This window comes from Schistocerca americana, chromosome 6 (assembly GCF_021461395.2).
Source record: "Schistocerca americana isolate TAMUIC-IGC-003095 chromosome 6, iqSchAmer2.1, whole genome shotgun sequence".
Taxonomy (NCBI): domain Eukaryota; kingdom Metazoa; phylum Arthropoda; class Insecta; order Orthoptera; family Acrididae; genus Schistocerca; species Schistocerca americana.
Genome location: NC_060124.1, coordinates 489,754,814 through 489,761,190, shown reverse-complemented (window position 1 = coordinate 489,761,190; position 6,377 = coordinate 489,754,814). Strand labels below are relative to the sequence as shown.

At 43.8% G+C, this 6,377-nt stretch overlaps 1 pseudogene; it reads left to right on the top strand.

Moving 5' to 3' along the window:
- The first annotated feature begins 4,618 nt into the window (after positions 1-4,618).
- LOC124620635 lies at positions 4,619-4,736 on the top strand (annotated as a pseudogene).
- Positions 4,737-6,377: the final 1,641 nt, after the last annotated feature.

The window sequence follows — 6,377 nt, the reverse complement described above, 5'->3', positions numbered from 1 at the left end:
GTTGTGTAAGTTTTTCCATCTCAATTTTAATCCGACTATTACAATCGCTAAAAATAACCTGTTCCTGAAATAACAGGTTTTCGGATTTTTTATTCCTGTTGTTTTCTGTAATAAATGTAGAAATAGAACAAAGACTGAAGAAACTTAACTCTCTCAACGTCAAGATATATAGAATAAAAGTATTAAATCAAGCAGGCAAATAAGAGTATACTTAGTGAATCCACAGTTCACCTTTCTCAAAGGTGATAAGAGGTCAACTACTAGAAAAAATAAGCAGTATTCTCCTATTAAACTACTTTTTGAAATTCTGCTCAAAAATCATGCTGTAATCGGGTACCATACCACTGGTTTAACAATGTAAATAGTTAGTGTTGAAGGGTGAAAACTGAAGTCGGAGGACTCCGTTTTTCTTTTTTTTTAGTTTTGTTTTAATTTGTCCATTTTCAAGGACTGAAATCAGGATAAAGGCATGTTGTGAAGACAAAGGCAGCAGATGAACTACTTCCAATTTGCGTTGGATACTATGAATAAATTGTAAAGTTTTTAATTTCTTACTGTGAAACACGTATGTAACGCAGCAGCGATGGCGAGGCATTGTAGCATCTGTGACCAGAGAGTATGCGCTTGACCGCGCGAGTGTTGCGAGCGGTTCTCAGTCAGTAGTAGTCTTTGCGAGTTAGTTGTCGCTATGCAGAGTAGCAGTCAGTCAGTCGTTGCGAGTCTGTAGCTCTGTCTAGTTGAGAGCAGTACTGAGTCTGTAGTCGTCATGCAGAGCGGTCGGTCAGTAGTAGCAGCCCAGTGCGGTTGTGTGATGTAGGCGGTCGGCAACAATGGTCAAGATGAGGAATAAGGTATACTGTTAATTAATATAATCATTAGATAATGAAAAATTTTATTTATTGTAATTATTCTCCAACAAGTCTCCCAATAATAATTTTTTATTTCAAAAGCATTTTCTCAAAAGTTTAATTTTTTTTGAACTAAAGATCTCGTTGCACTTCCCATTTCATTCCACTTCTTTTGAAGGAAAATTTCACTAGAATCAAAAAAAAAAAAAAAAAAAAAAAAAAAACAGAATATTATTATTTGCAATGCAGTTCCTCCAAGCGGTGCGCAACAACAAGAGCAGATATGTGACATCCATTTATTCCGAGGTAAGACTTTAATTCTGATTGTTTTACACAGGGCCAAAGACCGATATTTCGGTTTAATTAAATTTTCTTATCACTGAATGGACTTTAATTTTTCATGAGGAATTTATATTTGAGTCAGATTGCGAATTTCACATTTTTGTTGCCATTTTCAATACCTCTCATTGTGGGCGAGGTTACAATTAGCGCAATGTACATTAGCATTCATAATTAAATATTGTCGTGTTTCTTTCTTTCAAATTTTTGTGGGGAGGTTACACTCGGCTCCCATTTGTATTGAGTATTGTCATTTTCATTCCTTTTAAAATTACGGTGGGGAGGTTACACTTTGTAATTCTAGTGAAATTTTTCTTCAAAAAGAAGTGGAATGAAATGGGAAGTGCAACGAGATCTTTAGTTCAAAAAAATTAAACTTTTGAGAAAATGCTTTTGAAATAAAAAATTATTATTGGGAGACTTGTTGGAGAATAATTACAATAAATAAAATTTTTCATTATCTAATGATTATATTAATTAACAGTATACCTTATTCCTCATCTTGACCATTGTTGCCGACCGCCTACATCACACAACCGCACTGGGCTGCTACTACTGACCGACCGCTCTGCATGACGACTACAGACTGAGTACTGCTCTCAACTAGACAGAGCTACAGACTCGCAACGACTAAACTGACAGACTCGCAACGACAGACTGACTGCTACTCTGCATAGCGACAACTAACTCGCAAAGACTACTACTGACTGAGAACCGCTCGCAACACTCGCGCGGTCAAGCGCATACTCTCTGGTCACAGATGCTACAATGCCTCGCCATCGCTGCTGCGTTACATACGTGTTTCAACTGTTACCATAATTCCTTGTGCTGTTATTGTTTCGTAGAAATAGCAGACAGATCTTTAATATTTTCAATTGAATGAAGCATTGTACTTCACTGTACGTGCTACGTCACACCGTAAAAATATTTCCAGACTAGGGATGGTGCTCTTCTGCAATACAACGAATGTCAGGCGGCGACATCGAGAAACTACCGTTATGGACCAGGTGGGGGCAGGTCTTGCTCGCCGCACGTACGCGCGTACGTTAAGGCACGACAAAGGGCAATAGGGACGTTACTGTCTCAGCAATGTTGTATTAGTTCTTATGCTATGTGTTTGTTGCTCATTTCTGTTGGCACTGTTATTGAAATAACACTGATCGATTTTCCTATTTTCTATAATAAAACAATATTTCGAACGTGTGGTGTCACCGCCAGACACCACACTTGCTAGGTGGTAGCTTTAAATCGACCGCGGTCCATTAGTACATGTCGGACGCGCGTGTCGCCACTGTGTGATCGCAGACCGAGCGCCACCACAAGGCAGGCCTCGAGATACGGAGTAGCACTCGCCCCAGTTGTACGGACGACGTACCTAGCGACTACACTGACGAAGCCTCGCTCCTTTGCCGAGCAGATAGTTAGAATAGCCTTCAGCTAAGTCAATGGCTACGACCTAGCAAGGCGCCATTAGTAACATTGCATGTATCTAAAGAGTCTCACTTGTATCGCCACAATCTCCAGATGTACCAAAAGGATGGATTAAAGTTAAGTATTCCAGAAGCTACGTACTTTTCTTTCTAGCATTCATTACGTATCCTGTTTCAGACCTCACGCACCCTGCTTTGGCTTAGCGCGTGCTTGTCGGCTTCCTCTCATTGTGTCTAGGCTGTCTTGTCTAGACACAACAGAACGAATGCACATTTTATGTATACAATTATTCCTTTATTTAAAAAAGAGGTTTATTTAAAAATGAAAACATTTTGCATTGCTTCTAGGGCTAAATCATATTTCGGATTTTTATTCGGTTACTAGCAAAAAAAAAAAAAAAAAAAAAAAAAAAAAAGGTTCGAATCCTGCCTCGGGCATGGATGTGTGTGATGTCCTTAGGTTAGTTAGGTTTACGTAGTTCTAAGTTCTAGGGGATGACGTCAGATGTTAAGTCCCATAGCGCTCATAGCCATTTTTTTTCAACTTAAGCCCTCTTTCCTCATCGTTGGAATCTTTGGCGGGGGGGGGGGGGGGGGGGGGAGAGACACTTCTCAGTTGTTTAAGTGGGGTAGGTTGAGCCGTGCCGGCTCGCATCGATAAACCATCGATAAATCGATTTCTAGATCGTGTTATCGGGACATGATCTATGGTGGTTTTCCGCAAAACGTGCTTTGGCCGGCGCGAAGATTCAAAATGGCTCTGAGCACTATGGGACTTAACATCTGAGGCCATCAGTCCCCTAGACCTTAGAACTACTTAAACCTAACTAACCTAAGGACATCACACACATCCATGCCCGAGGCAGGATTCGAACCTGCGACCGTAGCGGTCGCGCGGTTCCAAACTGAAGCGCCTAGAACCACTCGGCCACATCGGCCGGGCGGCGCGAAGGTTGGCAGAATTTGGGGGCCGAACTGGAAGGAGGACTTGGGGGGCCGGTTTACCTCCTCTGCCGGGGGCCGATAGTAAACAGCTTCCGCGGAGCACAGACGTCATCCCGCGAAGACGGTGTTTTGGGTTGACTGTGGTGGCGATGGGACTCTGGAAACTTGGCTTTTCCGAGCTTGTGGAGATTTCGGGTGCTACTTCGCTATCTATTCAGCAAATATTTTGGTCAGACTCCTTCCGTGGCTTGTGCTCTTTGTTTGCCAATGTTGTAGTGCTGCGACTTGTTTCTTTTTCCCAGAAGATCTTCTGTGTTTATGCGGGTTCTCTTCGAAAGAACTAAAGTTAACCTTAATCGAAATGTGTGGAAGTTGTGTCGTCTGTATGACAGAGCTAGTGGAGTTACGTTAAACATAACTGCCAGTTTAAACTGGTCATATTTCGAGTGGCTTACCGTGAACCATTTTGAGCGCTGAACGATGTATTGCTCTTCCTTTTAACTAAAGTGAAGTCTAACTTAATCAGAGTTTCTTTTCACTGTAATCATTTTAGTTGAGTATTTGTAAAACATTTTGGTGGAGTTGTTAGTCGACCGGCCCTGAGATTTTGTGTGGTAAATTTTGTTGAAATAAGAATGTAGTTTTCCGCCATAGTTGTTACGGGCAGCCTGGTAAACCACGTTTGACATCTGAGTATTCGGCTGCTTAGCTATTTTAAATAGTGGAGTTTACATTAGTAAGAGCTGCCCGAATCGTTACTTACGGCTAATATCTTGCTGCAGAACATGTTAGAAGTAAGCGAGTTGAATTTTCTTCCATTTCAAAATACTGTATAATGACTGTTCCTGCTGCATAATTAGTACAAGTAACTGTTTGCCAATTAATTTTGCGGGCACTTAAGCTTTCCTGGTTTTCTCATTTCTGTAAACAGAGTGCTATCAATTTAAGTGCTTTGTTGCTTCTCAGAGCATTACTGATTGCGTAGACGCTTCAATCATTTTTATTTATTTATGTTGATAATATAATGGAATACGTGCAGCCTTTCGTAAATCAGAAGCCAACAGCCTTGCCGCAATGGTAACACCGGTTCCCGTCAGATCACGAAAGTTAAGCGCTGTCGGGCTGGGCTAGCACTTGGATGGGTGACCATCCGGTCTGCCTGGTGCTGTTGGCAAGCAGGGTGCACTCAGCCGTTGTGAGGCAAACTGAGAAGCTACTTGATTCAGAAGTAGTGGCTCCGGTGTCGGAAACTGACGTACGGCAGGGAGAGCGGTGTGCTGACCACACGCCCCTCCTTATCCCCATCCAGTAACGCCTGCGGGCTGAGGATGACACGGCGGCCGGTCGGTACCGTTGGGCCTTCATGGCCTGTTCGGGCGGAGAGTTCGGGCGGAGTTTGGTAAATCAGTGCAATTTTACTATTTTTCTAACGTCATGTTGTGTTGTATGGAACTGGAGACCTAGAAACGACAGAGAGGCTGCTTCGTCCCCCCGCCGTAGCCCGCAGTGGTACACAACCCCACAACAGGCCACAGCTGTCACACCGCCCCAGCCCCCCTCAGGAACGTCTCACACCAGAAGACGAATGTAATCCCAATGTTTGCGTGGTAGAGTAATTTTGGTGTATGCATGCGTGGAGAAAGTGTTTGCGCAGCAATCGCCGACGTAGTGGAACTGAGGCGGAATAAAGGCAACCAGCGAGCATTCGCCGAGGCACATGGAAAACTGCCTTAAAAACCATCCACAGACTGGCCGGCACACCGGACCTCCACACTAATCCGCCGTGCGTATACATGCCGGGGACCGGCACGCCTTCCCGCCCGGAAAGCAGTGCGTTAGACCGCACGTCTAACCGGGCAGGCCTTTGTAAGGTTAGTCCTTAGTCTGTTGTAGTTCACGTTGTACGGGACCTGCCCCACCCACCAGCACAACCGTGGTTGGCGAGTTCGTACCGGCCACCCTATCCGTCCAGTTGTCACGCCTGTCGCGGGACTGAATTGCACCTGTATTACTTTTCCTGGACTGAGCCTATACTACCAACGGACGTGACGCATTGATTATGTTGCTGTTGTCACCAAATTGGCTGCAACCATTAAAGATATTTTTAAGAGCCAATTGAAAAAAAATTGTGAATGTTAAGATTTTGATTGGCTTGGCCGATTTCAGAGACGTGTTAATTTTCGACGAATTGCTTAGTTTCTTAACTGTTTAAAAGATCTCTTGCTGATGTCAACTGCTGATCTCATTTCCTCGTTAGTATTCGGCAAGTTGTTTAACCTGATACTTGCTCTTAAAAGCTATTGTGCTGACTCATAAGATGTTGAAACTTATTTAAATAAAAGGTAATGCATGCTTTCAGCTGTGAACTCTGCTGCTTATCTTCTGGCTCAGCCCTACCGCTCAACAGCGTATTTAGCTGCTTCATGGTACCTACATCCAAGTCACATCCCAACATGCAGCCTGTTTTACCTCGGCACGATGGCATTTACCAGCAGGACATTGTCCAGTGTCACACAGCTCGCAGTGTACGTGCATCTTTCGAAGAGCGCCAAGATGAATTTACCGTACTCCCCTGTTCAGCAAAACTCATCGGATTTAAACCAGATGGAGAACCTGTGGGACCACCTCCAGCGGCCTGTTCGCCAATATGAATTTACCGTACTCTCCTCTCCACCAAACTCGTCAGGTTTAAAACCGATGGAGGATCTGTGGGACCACTTCCACCAGCCTGTTGCGCCATGGATCCTCAGCCAAGGTATCTGAGGCAGCTGGCCAGCCACCGGAGTCGGTAGGTCTCCATATCTACATCTACATA